The sequence below is a fragment of the Tyto alba genome, unplaced genomic scaffold, assembly GCF_018691265.1.
Source record: "Tyto alba isolate M040663 unplaced genomic scaffold, T.alba_DEE_v4.0 Super-Scaffold_1000006, whole genome shotgun sequence".
NCBI classification, from domain to species: domain Eukaryota; kingdom Metazoa; phylum Chordata; class Aves; order Strigiformes; family Tytonidae; genus Tyto; species Tyto alba.
In genome coordinates this window covers 7294682-7311353 of record NW_024881272.1, presented here as the reverse complement: position 1 = coordinate 7311353, position 16672 = coordinate 7294682, and the positions used below count along the sequence as shown (strand labels likewise).

Here is a 16672-nt window from a genome sequence, read left to right as displayed (position 1 = left end):
ATATATTTTCATATAGCTTAAGAATTATTTTTGCAGCTAATGACTTTAAAAAGAAATATTTCAAAACTATTTAGAAAGTCTTTAAAAGAATACTTTTTAAAACCCAAGTTAAATATTTCATGACAGTTCTAGAATGCTTTTAATTGCACTGTTCAATGTAAAAGTCTTAATTCAAACATTTATATAGAAAAATTAGAAAACAATTGCTTTAATTCTAACCATTTGTGTAAAAATTATTATCTAACTGTCAAAACAGTTGATAAAACTAGAGATTTGAAGGGAAATTTGTGAAATGTTTGTTATCTTTGGCATAACAGGAGTGATTAGAACCACTGCGCTAAACAAATTGAATTTTCATCAAACAAACTTGTTGTTACATGCTCAAGTGAATGAACTGTGGTTGTTTAGTCTGGATGGGAGAGAAGTGTGGGGGAGAAGACACGATAGTCGTCTTTAAACATATAAAACACAGCTGTGAAAAGACAGGGGTAATGTGTTTTCAGTGTCCATGGTGGATAAGTGAAGAAGCAAGCAAGACCCAGGCTAGAGATGAGGAGTTAGGGCAGCAAAACATGGAGAGAATTAACTTAAGACCACCATAGAGTCTCCATCACCAGATATTTTTAACAGTAAACATCTGTTGGGCAAGGCAGAGGAGAGGTCAATGCAGCCCCAGGACGAGATGCCGTTTTGGTGATTTTGGGTGCACGGATCCCCACACAGGTTCCAGAGGAGATGGGGACCCAGAGACACCCCATGGGTGCAGGCTGCTGCGCCACATTTTTGACCTTGCTTTGCTGAACCGCTTTTGTTGGCCCATTCGAGATAACCCGCATCCCAACGGGGTGTGCTGGCTGCCAGCTGAGAACTGGCCAGCTCCTGACACCTCTCCCAGCCTTGCTCCTGAAACTGTGATGCTCCCCACACCGTTCCCACCTCTTCCCACTGCTGTCACGGCCCCGTCACCCTTCTCACGGGCACGCACATCTGTGCCACCGGCTGTACCAGTTTTGGTGCCAGCCGGCTGTGTCGCTCCTGCCACCTCTGCAAAAGCCTGCATGGGAAATCATCATCTTTTCATGGCAAGACAGAAGGACAGATGGCTGCCAAGCCCAAGAGCCAGCAGTGCTTGTAATATGTATTTGAAGTAGAGTATTATATGATGTGAAAATCGCTTTATTACCATAAAGTGCCAAACATCCCCAATGTGATGGCCGAGTCCAACGTGTGCTAGGGCCAGTCCATGCATCTCCTTCCAGCTACGCAAGCCATGTGCTGGAGGATGGTGTCCTCTTGCCTCTCCCAGCTCAGTGCCACTGCAGCTCAGCAAGCCGGGACAAGAGGACTCCCTTCTGCAAGTGAAATGCTGGTGCCCCTCAGGGGGTGACGTGGGACCCTGCTCCCATCCTGCTGCATCCCCACAAGGTACCCCAGCAACGCTGCTGCTGAAGGCACAGCGCTGAATCGGTGTACGGTGTTTGGGCTGTTTTTCAGCCCAGGTGGCTGAAGTGACACCAGGTCAGGTCACGTATCCAGTGCCAAAGGAGGATGTGTGATAACACCTACCAATTTGCAAAGCAAGCCGTCCCCTCACCTTTCCTGTATCCTTGCAGCAAGATACTGGACATTTCTCCATGGCGTCTTGTCCAGAGCACAGCCACCTCCTCCTTGTTCAGGGTCTCTGGAGGTGTCTATAACACAAATATTAAAGAAGAACAACCGACCATCTCTGGTGTCAAAGGAACCCATTTGGAGGCCAGCAAGCTGCAGGCTCTTCAGGACATCACTAGCTTGCTTCACCTCCCCATCCCGCAAACGCTTAAGCTACGACAGACCAGATGTGCAGGGTTAGGACCCCACTCTCCCCTCCGCAGCCACGATGAGAAGTTAGAGGAGCCCAAGTCAGCCAGGGTAGCGTGGGCCCATGCTGCGTGCAGCGCCCCAGCGTCACCTCGAACGCCCGCTGCCCGTGGTGCACCCTGTCAGGAGCGCCTGCGCCCGGCCGGCTCGGGAGCACTCACCGAGCTCCGAGGGATGCTCTGCTGCTCCCACCTGCCGCCTTGGCCACTCGCCACCCCACAGATAACGCGTGCTACAAATCTTTAAGATGAAACGTTGCGTCTTCCCTGCAATAAAGTTCACAAAATGTTGATGCGTTCTCTCCGCAGCAAGCATTAAAAAAAAAAAAAAAAAAAAAAAAATGTAAAGCCTCATGTGTTTATGGGTGTGCTTAGTGAACTGTGACTCGCTGAGGCTGGATCTTTGAGGAGGTTTTCAAAGGATCGCTGAGTTGCAGAGTGCTTGGCTCTCATCGAGGCATTAGTAGGTAATTTCCTTCCATGGCTTTGGAAAGTCACCCTCATCAGTCGGTAGCTGCCTTTCGCAATGTATGTGTAGATGTTTTTCAGCGGTTTCTCTGGGAGGAGAGTGTTTTGTTTAGTTTTTGAATACTGTCACGACTGCACACCCCGCTGACACCCACAGGGCTTACCAGGGCCACGTACTAACGGAGATTTCCAGGTGTTGGTGTCACTCGCAGGGTTTGAGCTGTAGTTGTAAAGACTGCAAATAAGCGGGCTGATGGCCAAAAGGCTTAGCAGATTTTTGATGAGGTATCTGAGACAGTTGGAGAGCGATCTGTACCACACCCTGGCTACAGACACTGATATCACACAGATCTCAGCCTGCGATAAATGGGTAGGTTAATAAAGCACGCTCTGATTAAAATAGGGGCAACCAAAATTAGACCCTTTACTGCTGCAGCAGTGAGGTGAAAACAAGGACGAATGGTTTCTTCTAGTGGTAGAAAATTCTGGGTTTAGAGCTGAGCTGAAGAGGAAAGAATATAATGAGAAGAGCTCATTTCATTTGGGTCAACCAAAAACATTTTGCTTGACCAGTAACAAAATGTTCTGGTTTGCTTGGAGACTATTTAATCTTTTTTAAAAAGTTCAAACTAAAACCACAACTCTTTTCCTTTTAAATTTAGGTCCATTTGAAAATGAGAGGAAAAAAAAAAAAGACTTCAAACTAAATGTTCTTCAATAAAGCAAACTGCTCCAGCCTGAAAATGCTGAAGTGAAACATTTCAATATTTAAGGAAGGAAAAAAAGACTTCTATTGTTTTCTCTTGTCATTGACTGACTTCAGCCCAGATTTGTGAGTTATTTTGGTTGCCTTCATTTTCACAGGGGACTTTATTTTTATTTTTATTTTTTTTTAACTAATGTAATGCTCTCTTTCAGTCCAGTTTGAGTGAAGGTTCGTAAGAACATGGCTGAGCTGACAATTTGCACAGATATCAAGAGAACACTTTATTATTTTTTTTCCTTTGCATTTTAGTTATTCTTTGAAATTGTACCTGAATTTATGAGAAGCTGTGGGGTCCTCAGGACCAATCACCCCTGAAACATGCACTGAGCAAAACTGTCAGAGTCTGTGTGCTCTGCCGTGTAACCTGCACACCGCAAAAATTCAGATGCCATCTTCAGTCCTGCAAAATATTAAGACAGGCATTTAAGATTTACCCGAGTGATTAAGCATGAGCAGCTTGTAATTGTTTCCAGATTCCTCTCCTAGCAGGAGAAAAGGCTCTGCGATCCCTGTCCGCATGCTCAGTGTAGCAATGCACTCACAAACACAGAAACTGAAGATGTACTGAAGAGGACAAAAAGATATCCTGAGTTTAGAGAACAAGCCAGCATTACCTTTTAATCCAGTATGGACCGTCCATGTCAGAAAACCAGGATTATTTAGCCAGCATATACCAGGGTATGTCTGCATCCTCCCTGTAGCAACACCTGTGCACCAGCAACTAGAAAACCCTCTTAAGTACACATGGTCGGATTCAGTCTGCAATTTTTCATCTGGCTTGGGAGTGTTAAATGAAGATCAACTGTTGAAATCTGCCTCGCTTGGGGGAATCTGAAAACCTTTGTCCTCCAGGTTTTATATAAAGCCCCAAAGCTTGCAGACTTTCTGCATAAGCCACAAAACAATCCAGCAAGCATCTGGAGAGGCTTGCCTCATATCCCAAACCATTCCCTTCATGCAAATCTACCAATATTTTTTTTCCACAGTCTGCTTGGTCATGAAAAGAGATCTTCCCAAACTTCCTCAACGCTTCAAAAACCTTAGCATTCCCAGCCCAAGTCTGAAAGCAAATTCAAGGGTTCGCCATTGCCTTTGAACACAGCAGGGATCTACTCCAACAGGTTAGATCTCAGGGGCCACATTGCTCCCAGGATTTAAACTAGACCACATGTGAAACGGTAACTACCTCTTAATTTTTTATTTTATTTTATTTTTATATAGGATAATTTAGGGGCTATGGTTTTTTTTTTTATTATTATTACTACTATTTTAATGGCAAATTTGGTGTGCTGCCTTCCCTCCTTAATGAAGGGGACCAGGGACTGGCGCTCAATTTCTCCTACTTTCTAGAAATAGTGTCTACAAATCCTTTTTAAAAATAACCACAATTTCTCTTTCTCCTTCTCTCTCCCTTGAGAGAGGGGGCTTTCATCAGCTCAGACCATTTTTCTTCTGCTACCTCTTTATCTTAACCTCTTCTCCAAGGTTACATTTATTTTCCGAGGTCCATGGCCAGGACAAGGATACAGAGCGTGCAGCTGACTTTGTCTTTTGAGGGTCACTCACCAGTGCAAGAGGCACAAGCCTGGGGTGGGGGTGTCTCTGAAAACGGCCCCTGCCCTCACGCAGCCCAGTATGCTGCCCAGTTCACCCAGTCAGGCCCCTCTGCAGTGGCTGTCACTGCTGCCCGGCAGGGCACGTATTTGTAGCCAGAGCTGACTCCTGCACTTGGATTGTGCACACCCATTTTCTCTCCCCTCTGCAGCCCTGGCTATCCACTGCACATCTGGTTGTTTCTCTGAACCAATCTGCAATCATTGCTTCATCTCAGTTCAACTCCGAGCTGGAAACGTAGCTGTTCTCCCTCCCCTGGGACCTTGTCTGCCTCCTCCTCTCTTAGCCGAATTTACCGTGCAATGGCTCATGCCACCCCTTCTTGTGCAAAACCCTCCGAGAAGGGTCTTTTCCAGTATGGAAACCCCGGTGCACTCCTAGAGGAGGTGATCTCAGATAACGACCCTCTGTGGAAACCGTGCAAGGTCTGGTCTTCATCCAGATGGGATTTTTTTTTTTTTTTTTTTTAATTTGAGCAAAAACACCTCAGTCTTTACAATGTGAGAGAGGAATAAAAAAATACATTGCTGCCATTATAGTGAAGGGGAAAAAAGGGGTTCAGGCTCTCTTTGAAGAGCCCTAGTGCTGAAACAATTGGGTTTCTCTTGTTTAAATTGGATGAGACTGGATCTTCTAGCAGAAGCAGCCTTTGCTTGCTTCAGCGAGCTGGGGTGAAGGGTGGCATTTGCCATCTCCTGCCTGAGCCCATCTCTCCGCAGTTGGGGCGGTGGGCACCAAATCTGGCCCAGACCACGTGGGGTTCAGTGGTGGAGCCGGAGAGGTGGGACACGGCTCTGCAGTTTGAGATGGGAGGAGAAACGTCTGCAGCGAGGAGCAGAGCTGAGCCTGCACGGGAGCGTGTAAAGGCAGCAGCTCCTGCCTGCAGCACCTTTTAACCACATTTGCACACCTGGGTGCGACGGGGAGCTCTTCCACTGGAGCACGTGCGTGCGCAGCCTCGAGATGGTGTTTTACTCAGCAGAAGTAGTTTTGTTGCTTGTATGGGCAGAGGAAGGTTTTTCACTTACGCACTCCCCCAGCCGCTCATGGCCAAAGCCAACACGATTCTGGGTTGTAGTGCCGAGTCCTGGTCACGCTGTTGTTCGGCTCCCGGTCCACCCCGGTGTGCACTGGTGATCCCCGGCAGCTCGCAGCGGCCCCAGCTGCACCGTGACCCAGGGCTCACAGCTGAACGACAGCAGCAGGAATCGCCTTAAGGGAAGACGTCGAGAAAGATGATGAGAAACTGCATCCCACACCAGCCCCAAACCCAACTCCACACACCTACCAAGCACTGGGTTTGTGGCAAAGCCAAGCCTAAAAGGGCCACTCGGCCCCCACAGCATTTTTATGCTTTTCTAGGTCATCACAAACCAGCCCTGAGAGTGCTAGGAGAAAACAGATTTACAACAAATCCCCCCAAAGCGTTGCCTGCATTCCCCTCCGTGGGCTGGGCTGCGGGTCGCTGCCTTCCAAATAGCATCGCCCACGGGAAAACACCACCGGCTCAGCCCCGTCCTTGGAAAGCCATCGGGGAAAACGTGGGGCAGGGGCTCGAGGTTAGCACAGCCCCGACGAGGCGCCGGGGATACCTGAACCGCTAATTTGCCAGACGCCCCCGGAGCCTGGCTTGGCAGCCCCCCGCCGGCTGTCGCGGCGTGGAAGCCATTAACATTTAAAAATACTTGCAGGAACGGGAGGGTGGGGGGGGGGGGGGAAATAAATGGTATTTGCGGAGGCCCATTCCTCAGCGCACTTTCATGTGTGCCAAAGTTTGTTGGCATGGCTCTGAGTTTGATAGGGAACATCTGGGCTGCTGTTGCTGCCTGTATATTGGCTGAGGGCAGCGAACAAAAGGGGTTTGTGCAGGAATGCGTGGGGAGGGGTGCGGGGTGTGCACGCGTCGAGGGACGGCTGCGAGAGGCGAAATGCAGAAATACTCTCCGCAGAAGAAAGCCTAATGCACATCCCATGTTCCTGCTTTTTAAGAGGGGATAAAAGCCTTCCCCCCTCCACTTCTCTTCCCTCCCCCCAAAAGCACGCCAGGGTACCAAAGGCGAGCGGGGCTCAGACACAGATCCGTGCCCCACTAACTCTGCACATTCGATTATTGCTGCAGTCTGGAAAAACAATTGGGGTGGAGGGAGCAGGTTAGCCAGAGAGAGGGGAAATCCGAACGCAACTGCGTGGTGACGACCGGCGAGCTCTGTGCAAGCAGCCCGGCCCCCCGATGCCGCTGCGGGGGGAAGCGCCCGGTGACAAACCCCCTCTGAATGCACTGAGACCGAGGACCCGGACCCACCAAGAACAGCACTGGTTGAAGTTTCCTCCACTTCTGTTGGGAATTTGGGGTACGAAGTTGAAGATGAGCACTGTGCCACTGCCAGCGGCACAAAAACTCACAGCCCGCTTCCTACAGACACAGCACCCCGTTGTATCTGACACCAGCGGACGGTGTGGAGGGATGAATGAGGAATGGATTCACACTTGAGGAAGGCTGATCTGTTGGGAACTGTCTGAAAATCACAGGCCAGGTGCAACCCTTGGCTCTAAAGATCACAGCATACATGTTCCATCCCATATGCTCCATCCCCAAGGAGTCGCTGCTGCCTGCGGATGGACACCAGAAACCTTTGATTGAACCTAATGTAACATTTCTGACATTCTTCCTTTTGCAGCTCCTTTCCACCATCCCATGCCTGCAGTATTTTTTACCCAATGCGTCTGCAGCGTTCACAACTCTTTTCAAAATTTCACTCCATGGACTAAACCTCTTCTTCAATAAGAGCAGCACTGGTGTCATTTCCTACCTGCTGATCCCGCTTTGCTCATCACATCTTTGCTCAACTCAATGCCATGGGCAACAGTTTTGAGCATTTCCAAGTTTTGTTGTTTTGTTTTGTTTTGTTTTTTGGTTTTTGGTTTTTTTTTTTTTTAATCAGTATTTTTCTCTCTTCTTCTTTCTGGTATGATCATTTGGTCTGAAGCTTACCTAGCAGCTGACATTCCCCCCTTGGCTCCAGTCCTTAGCAAGGACACACATTGGGTCTGCTACCCAGAGCAAGTTTTCCACTGCCTCTGTCTTTGGGGCTTCTTGGAGTTGCTGGAACCACCCCAGAGAAGGTATTTTGGGTAGCACTCGGGGCACGCATTCCTTTTGCTACCCCTTACCTTGACAGGGCAGCCCTCTGGGAAAGGCCCAGGGAGCAAAACCTAAAGACAAAGGGTCCAGGTCAGTGAAGACTCTTGGGTCTGACAGCCAAGGCAGATTTTTCCAGCCCTAATCTCCTTTTCAGGTCTCAGCAGCATGCCTACAAGTTTTGAGCTGACTTATTCAACACCATCCACGCAACCCTCCTGGCACTACCTCGGGCAGCAGGCTTGTGTCCTGAGCTGGGCATGTTTGGAGATAAGCTTCCTTCAGTGATATTTGGATTCCGATTACATCAGTGTCAAGACACAGCTTTTCACCAGAGCCAAGCGAGCTCCCACCATGCCAAAGAAAGCAGCTGGGCTGGCCAGGGGCTGTGCACAGCACGTTGGGGAGAGCACTGGTCCCTCTGCAACCCCCCCATCAGGGGCACGGTGGAGGGGAAAGCCAGCTGACATGGGGCAGCACAGGCTGTAGACCCACCTCTGACTGCAGACAGTCCTACCCGGCCGCCTTTCCTGCAGCGGGTTAGGAGAACTGCAGAAAACTCAGCCAGTCTTTAGAAACTCCCTGCAGCCGTCACGGAGGAACGTGAAGCTCTGTATAAACATCAGGCTAAGTCTAGCAGTCATTGCCCCGCTTCACAGAGGAGGAAAAAAGTGTAACCGCTGTGGTTAGTGCTACATGTCCCCTTAATCCACTTCTGAAAACAAGGGGGTTGAGAGGCCGATTTACTTCTGCTTTATTGCTCATTAGCATTGCCAGAGTAGATTCGCCATCTCTCAAGGATACACCCCTCCTCCTAGGCAGGTCTGTGCTTCTATTCACCCTCCACATCCTTCTCCAGGACACCTTTTCTTTTAGCGCCGTCTGAAAAACAGCCCAGTTGCACCAAGTGACACGATGCTGCAAAGGCAACTCCCGTCTGACCCTGCTCCTGCATTTCTTCCTTGACTGCTGCCACCAACTGAGAAGAACCAGCCCCAACAAGGAATAAAAGTGTTTTTCAAGAAACACAGAAACAACTTAAGAGCCTAAATCCCACTTTCCAGTGTGATTAAAGGCCCCCATCGAGGAGGTAGACTGCTAATCATACTAGGTGCTTTTGAAGGTTGCAGTAGATGTTCATCTGTATCTTCAACATCTTCAGGGAACCCGCATGTCTTTGAACTCCCTCCTGAGGGACCCCGATGGCAGTGGTGGGAAGGAATGTGAATCTTTTGTCCTGGAACAATTAAAATCAAGAGTCCAGTCAAGTCTCAGAGTGGTTCGAGTTGCTCCTGCTGATAGGGTTCCATCTCATTTGCCCCGTCACTGCATCTTATCCACCATCTAACATGGGCCAGCTGGGGAGCTCCCAGTGCGATGGGCTCAGGAAGTGGGGGCTGGTGGGAAAATGCCCATTTAACTTTTCGCAGGCAAGGGTGGTTCAAACAGTTGTTTCAACTTGAAAAAACTGACGCGCGTTTCCAAATTGTCCAAATGTTTGGCTTTTACATTTCCTTCAGTGACACATCCCAGGGTTTTAGTTGAAAAGGTCTTTTCTCTTCAGAATTAGGCTGCTTGTAGAAAAAAACCTATCAAAACAGGAAGCTTGAAATTATCAAAGAAAAATATTTTCGTTGACCTAAAAAGATCTTACCCTTTGGTTTTTTAGTTCACAAAATTTTTCAGGACTGACTCTTCATCCCCATGAGAGATGAGAAATACTGTCAGTACCTCAAAATTGCTGCCAGAAGGAAAGAGTTATTAATTATCAACCTCTATTTTTAACCTGCAAACAAGAGTCACTTCTCATGGGTGACAACCAGATTCTCTTGAGGCTCTGCCATTGGCTTCATCAAGGCTTTTAAGTCAGAGATTGGATTTTTTTTTGGATGGAACATGCCCCAGGCACTCTGCAAAGCCTACCCTATCAATTTCCAAAGCAAGCATCAGGTATCACATGCTTTTGCTATCCAACTATCTAGAAAAATTATGTTGTTACCTTTCTTCTCACCTATATTCCCACTGCAAAAAATGTTCATTTTTTCTCTCCCTCTATTTCATAACTCAAAAAGGACTAGATGGATTTTGGTCAGAGTTTCCAAAAAAAAATTCCACACTGGGTAAGGGCCAAGCATGCAAAAATTTCAACCTGAAAAGTGAATGTTTTCAAAAGTTATTAGCTTATGAAAAGAAGGGCTATAATGGAAACTGTTTTACTGCCATAATTATAACACCACGAACAGAGCCTGCTGCAATATATAACATTATCAAGCGCCTGTCAGCATTTAATAGAAGTCTTAATTAACTGCTGGGGAGGAACATGGCAAAAATTTATTTTCAAGAAAACTTTTGGGAGCTGCGTAATTCTGGGCTTTTTTTTTTTTTTTTAAAGTTTGTCTCGATTGGAGCCTTAGTAGAGTTCATAGGACAGACTAAATACAAGACACAAGTGTGTATCTTGTTGGCATTACTTAATGATAGGATTTTCTTTTCTGTTAAACTACATAATCCAGAAACAACAATAATGTTTGTGTTGGGTTGGAGCCAGACACTTCAGAGCTGGATTTTAACCTTCCCTGGGTTTGGGGTTATTTGAAGCCAGGGGCTTGATGCAGCTTCTTGGGGAAGGGGGTTTCATGTAAATCTGTGGGGCTGACCTAACTCTGCCATTTGCTTTCCTCCCCCACCTTCTACCACCCCTAAGACGCTCACACTTGGGACGTGGGGGGGATCCCCATCTTGTGGTGGTGTTTTACTGCACGGCAGTGGCTGAGCTCCTGGGCTGGAGACCCAGGCACAGGGGAGAGGTGTGGGGAGAGCCAAGCACAACAGTTATAGGATCGTTGTAATTACTTTCATGCCATTGGCTTTGCAGGAGATAATCATCTTTGAAACCAGCCTGACCACTGCGTGTTTGCAGCCCCATCTCCGCACACATCTCCAAGAGCCTCTTCCATCTCCCCAGCACATTTTTGGGGTCTGGCCTCTCCACCCCATGGTGATGCCCTGCCAGAGGGACCCTGTCCGGAGCCACCAGACCGGACTGAAGAGGTGGGAATGGGGTGGGGAGAAAGGGCAAGCCCAAACCTGGGATGGGCAAGTAACCCATGTGGCTCAGCTGCAGTTAGCAGCAGGTTTTGAGGTGCCTGGAGCTCAGAGCAAGACTTGTGTGAAGCACGTTAAGAGGAAGCTCTGCAAACCCACTGCCTAACTAGAAGAGGAGCCATTAGGGCAGATGGTGACAAGCGATCCGCCAAAGTTAAACCCGGCTCTCGCTGAGCCAGTATGTTAAACCCAGCTCTCCCCACTCCAACGCCTGATCGGCCAGACCACATTTTACAAACCTTCTGGCAAGCGAAGGGCTTCTTGGCAAAGCTGGGGAGGTAACGTTGGGCAGGTCACGCCATGACAAACACTCCTTCGGTCCCACCTGGCAGCCTAAACTTATTTTCATTACCCTTTGTGCCCCCTCCCACCCTCTGCCTGGCCCCGGCAGCGAAGCAGCCCAGCACTGCGAGCTGGCAGGCCACATCCATTTCCCCCGATAGCACCGATAGCCCAACAGCTGCTCTCTGTCCCTTTGGAGATTAGTTTGTTTTCCTAACACAATTACTGCCACGTGGCCCTGCTTTCTGCCGGGATCAAGCCTGGCTAGAGATAAAGCCGCGATAAGATCGCACACTGCTCCAGACCCCTTCGCAGCCTCGCCAGCCGTGGTTTGTTCTCATCGGCACGCGAACACCCTCTCTGCAAGTTACCTGCTCCCATCAGTGCCGGGCCAGGGAGCCCGGGGAACTTTATGGCACTAAACCCCAAGGATTTGGCTTCCAGGTTTCTGTGCAACACCGAGGAGTTGTTTTGTGGCACACCCTCGCAGCGCGGAGGTGTTGGGTGGGCGCAGGCACAGCAGCGAGCCCCCACGATGCGATACAAAGCCGCTTATCGGACGCGGCACCCTGCTAAGCTCAGCACTTTGGGCGAGCACAGCTGCCTCCAAGCTGACCCGCCTGCCCCCAGGTCAACACCCTCTGCCCGGTCTGGGGCTAAGCCAAAGCTCAGCTCTGCTTGCACATCACATTATCTGGTGAGTGAAGCATCTTTATCCCGGTGCGACTGCTCCGCTGAGCACGAGCATCCCGGCAGGGCTCACACCACTACCTGCAGCTCCCACGAGGGGCTGGGCAGCTCTAGAAAATGTCAGTGGAGCCATCTCAGGGGCAGGTCTGGTACAACCACTCTCCATCACACCCAGCAAAGGTCCTCTCTGTCTCTTCCAGGGAATCCTCGTGCCGGGAATCGCTCCTGAAAGCCTCTGCTGGGGCGGACGTGGTGCACGCCGGGAGAGGACACTCAGGGAGCCTTGCTGCCTTCAGAGAGACAAGCATCCTTGCCAGATGTCTCCCATAAAGCTGCAAGTACTTTATTTTAATAATAAGCCTTAATGTATTCATTAAAGGCTCCCAGTGACCTGGGATGAATTTCCCCGCTATTGTAAAGGGCTGTGGGAATCTGGAAACCGCTGCATTACAGTTAATAACTTTAATTTTACAAGGCCCAAAATAGACAACTGAAAAAATACACAAACTCACTGTTTCCAATTAAGAAGGGATTTCTTCTAATTCCTCTGCCACTGGCGCTCTTGTTTAGCAAATAACATCAACAGATACTCAACCATAGACAAGGGGAAAGCAAACCAAGAGATTCACAGTCTCCATCTCTGTTACAAGAGCTGAGGAAGAAGCTGGGACCCTTCCTCCTCACTGGGTTATCTGTGCATGGAAGAGCCACAGCCTGGGCAGCAACAGCAAACCCATACTGGGGGAGACACAGATAAAATTTTAACACCTGCTTCTTAAGCCTGATGGACACTAGAGTCCAAGGGAGATTATTTCCAACCCATCTTCTCCCTTTTCCTTCCTGGGGGTCCTAGCTAAGGTGCTAAGGGGGTTTTGGTGGGAGTCCTGGGGTGCTGGGAAACCACCCCAGTGGTTGTGTGAGCATCCTGCTAGCATTTGGGGCTACCAGATCTCCGATTTTAGGGTCAGGAATATTCCCCCCAGATCAGATTGAGAGAGATTGCCGCGGATTTATTTTGCCTGCCTCCTTCTCCTCTGTCAAATGATCATTTCCCAGGGGGAAAAAAAAAAAAGCTGGGAACCAAAACCAAAACCATTCTTCCTGCCTTTTTTTTTTTTAAAAAAAAGAAACAAAAAATTTTCTGGGAATCTAACATTTTTCAGCCCAAATCTTTTTATTTCCAGTTTGATTATTTTTCATTTTCCAGTTAAAACTGGAGCTCTTCAAAAAAAAGGACTGACATTTTACATGGAAACATTAATTTTGCCACAAGTCATTAAACCTTCCAGGGTGAAAAAAGAAGTTTCAAAGTCAAGGTTTTGTCCAGTGTATCAGTTTGGCTGTGTTGACAGCCAACATCTGCCTCCTCACACATCTCCAGAGCCATCTCTGCCAGGCTCACACCACATTGCTGGCATTCTCCCTCTACTTGTGGCAGGGACACACATACCCTCCTTACCATCACTCTGGTATCCATCAATGCTAATTAAAGCAGCCCAGGGGAGAACAACTCCATGCCTCAGAGCAGATCTCAAAACCTTCCTCTGCAGACTTAGACTGACACAGGAGAACGTGTCGTTTAAAACGCAGGAGTGATCTCAGCCCACGAAGATCCCAAAAGGCCCTCCAGACCATCTGAAAAACAAAGCAGAGGCCCCATCCAGCCCCGAGACCCTCACTGCCCCGCTGTCCTCTTGACCAAAAGCTGCCTACGAGCAGCACTGAATTTGCATCAGCCCCCTCATAGGAGCAGATTGAGTTTCCCAGCCAAACTGATAAAAATGAAAAATGATTTTCATATGCCTGGACTCTGTATTTCCCCATAAATAAGGCAATGATGGAAATTGGGGGAAGGGGGTTGTCAGAGCAGTAGGCCATCTGTCAAAGCCACACCGAAAACATTGATCTAGCCCTCGTCCAGGAAAGCATCTCTATTTAGGGAAGCTAGCAGGCACATCTCTAGTCTCCTTTGAAGCCACTGGGAACTGAGGGCCAGGCAGTTTAAAGATATCTAAATGCCTAAAGGAACAGATAAGACCTAGATACCAGCTGGTAAACCCCAGACCCTCAGAAAGTATTTAGGCACACAAGGTTTTTAATGGAAATTAAGAGCTTACATACTTCTGTGGATAGAGTCTTGAAGTGCACACGTGCCTTCAAAAACCACTTCTAGTGGCTTTCCTGAAAAGAAGAGATTTGGGCACATGCATTGTGGGTCAGGGCTTGTAAACCTTTATGTTAGTATACAAAACCACCTACAAGGGAAAAACCAACCTCCAGCTCGGCTGTGGTGCAAACCCTGCAGCATCGTTTTATTAATGCAATGGAATGTCTCCACTCTAGACATCTCCAAAACCAGGGAGACCAGATCCCCTCCGGCCACAAAGCTCTGCCGTTTCAGGGCAGCTGTGGACCCATGCTCACCGTGCATCACCTCCAGCCTCCCTCCTCTCCTTCCCCTCATCTTAACTCTGCCCAGAGGTATTGGACAAAGTGTGCCTAAAAACACGGAGAAGCCAAGCATGCATTTCGTATTCCTGCCTGCAGCTCTATTACTGCCTTTCTCACATCAGTGCCCTGACTATGGCTCCTTGAAAAATTTTCATCTAAACAGTTTTTACCAGGTCATTTTTCAGTCAAAGGCAAGTTTTTTTTTAAAAATCAAACAAACAAACAAAAAAAACCCACACACAAAACCTCTTTTTGGGGAAATTTGCCTGACTTGTCTGTCAAAAAACCTAGAAAAAAAATCAAGTTTTGGCCTTGAGCTGCAAAAATCTTACTTTTAACCAAAAAATGCAACTTTCAAGTTTTTTAGTGAAAATTCAAGAAAACTTCCAGAGTAAATAAATTCTCTTGCTGTCATAAAAAAAGTTCATGGTGTGATGGCTACACTCAGATTTTCAAAAAAGCCCACCTCAAGAGCATATTAAAGAAATTAAATAGTTGCTGCGTGAAAGGCAAGGACCTGGTCTGGATTATAGCCTGGTGAAGGAGCGGAGCAAAGATAAATGCTTCATTCTCAGCCTGACGTTAGGTTAACAGCCAGGCATCCCACTGCTCTGCTCCGGGATTTAATGTATTTATCAATGATCTGGATGAAAAACACGGTGGTAACGCTTGAAGGTGACACAAGCCTGTGGGGGCTCAGGGTCCCATCACCTGGACCACGGGCGGTCCCATCTGATGGCTGTGGGTGCCAGCAAGGAGGGACACAGCCCCAGCCCTGCTGCTGGCTCCCAGGAGCAGTTTGTGCATCACCCACTGGTGACGCCCAACCTGGTCTTTGCTTTGGTCCCACGGGAGCGTTGGGCCGCGGCTCCATCACCCCGTGGTGCTGGGAAACCTCCAGCCTCACAAGCTTTTAGGCAGTGGGGAGACCTCACCCTTCTCCAGGTGGGCACCGCGGGTATGGGAGTGCCACAACACAACCCTGCCACGCCAAACCCCCGGCGCTGAACATTTGGGAGCCCATTTGGGAGGTTCACTGCTATCCCCCCGCCGTGGGACCAGGGGAGCTGCACGCCGCGGCGGCTCCGCTCAGAGCCGCCGGCACCCAGATGGGTTACAAGTGAACATGAACTCTCCCTCCCCATCTGGAGCCCATGTACAGCAAGTGGCAAGATTTATATTGTGCTGAAGCATTCCACAGTTTTGAGCACAGAAATGATTGAACTCCAGATGTTAACAAGATGCAGGACCCTTTTTTTATTATTAAAAACGTGATTTCTTGTTTTGCTCATGACAAAACCCATCAGATTAACTTATTAGGAGCGGAACTGCCATCAGGCCGGTGGAAGCAAAGATGGCTCCGTCTGCCCGAGAGCTTGCTGGAGCACACGGGAAGACCAGGGCTCCATCAGAGCAGAGCTGTGTCCAGCTCCTCCGCTGCATTGCACCAAGGGCAGAACCCGGGTGACCTTGCTCTGTGCCCACTGGCAATGCAGGGAGGTTGGTGAGTCCCCGTGCCTCAGTTTCCCCATCCCTTAGGGGGAACGTGAGTCAGAGCTGGAGGGGAAAGTCCTGAATGAACACACACTGAAGCCTCATCCAAATCAAATCCCCTTGCTGAAGTAGCAGAGCATTTGCTAATAAGCACCATAGCCCAGGCCAGAAATGGAAACCTGCCCAGTCTCCTTGAGCTCCTCTGTCTACCCCCTGGAAGGATGAGGGGGACCCAGGACCCATGGCTGCTGTGCCAGAGCAACTCCGCAAGCAGCTCTCATGCCCTGCTTCCCTTCAGCAAGAGCCCTAAAGCATCACAAACTTCACTTCCCATCAGAAAGGATCCAAATTTCCAAATACCTCTGCAAGTCCCGAGTGTTCTTCTCGACGCAGCTCTGTCAGGAACATCCCCGGCAGCGTGCAGTGGCACAGCCAACATCTGTATCCCAGAGCGTGGGCTGGGGCGGGGGCCTGTCTGGAGCTGTCACATCTTCACTGCTTTATCACAGGAACTTTATCACAAGCTCATAACACACACGTCTTTGCACCATGAGATCAAACAGGTATGGGATGGCATTGCAGCCCGCTGTCACAAGACAGCCCCCAGCAGCTAGCACCGCTTCATGCTGTGAAGAGAAAACATGTTGAAGCTGCACGACAGAGAGGACCCGTGTATGCTCATCCTGATGTTCTACAGCCTGAACAGCTCAGGGAAACCTGCAGCACAAAAGCCGGCCTCTCCTGCTAACCCCTGGGAGGTACAGCATCCTTCGAGACCTACACATTTCCACTTAGCCATAGTAC

General features: G+C 48.9%; 1 long non-coding RNA gene across 1 annotated transcript; it reads right to left on the bottom strand.

Moving 5' to 3' along the window:
• Window positions 1-3178: 3178 nt before the first annotated feature.
• Window positions 3179-8366, bottom strand: LOC116963086. The gene is made up of 3 exons (XR_004407938.2): window positions 7010-8366; window positions 5736-5919; window positions 3179-3493 (listed from the first exon to the last, which is right to left on the bottom strand). It is a non-coding gene; the product is annotated as an uncharacterized LOC116963086 (long non-coding RNA).
• Window positions 8367-16672: the final 8306 nt, after the last annotated feature.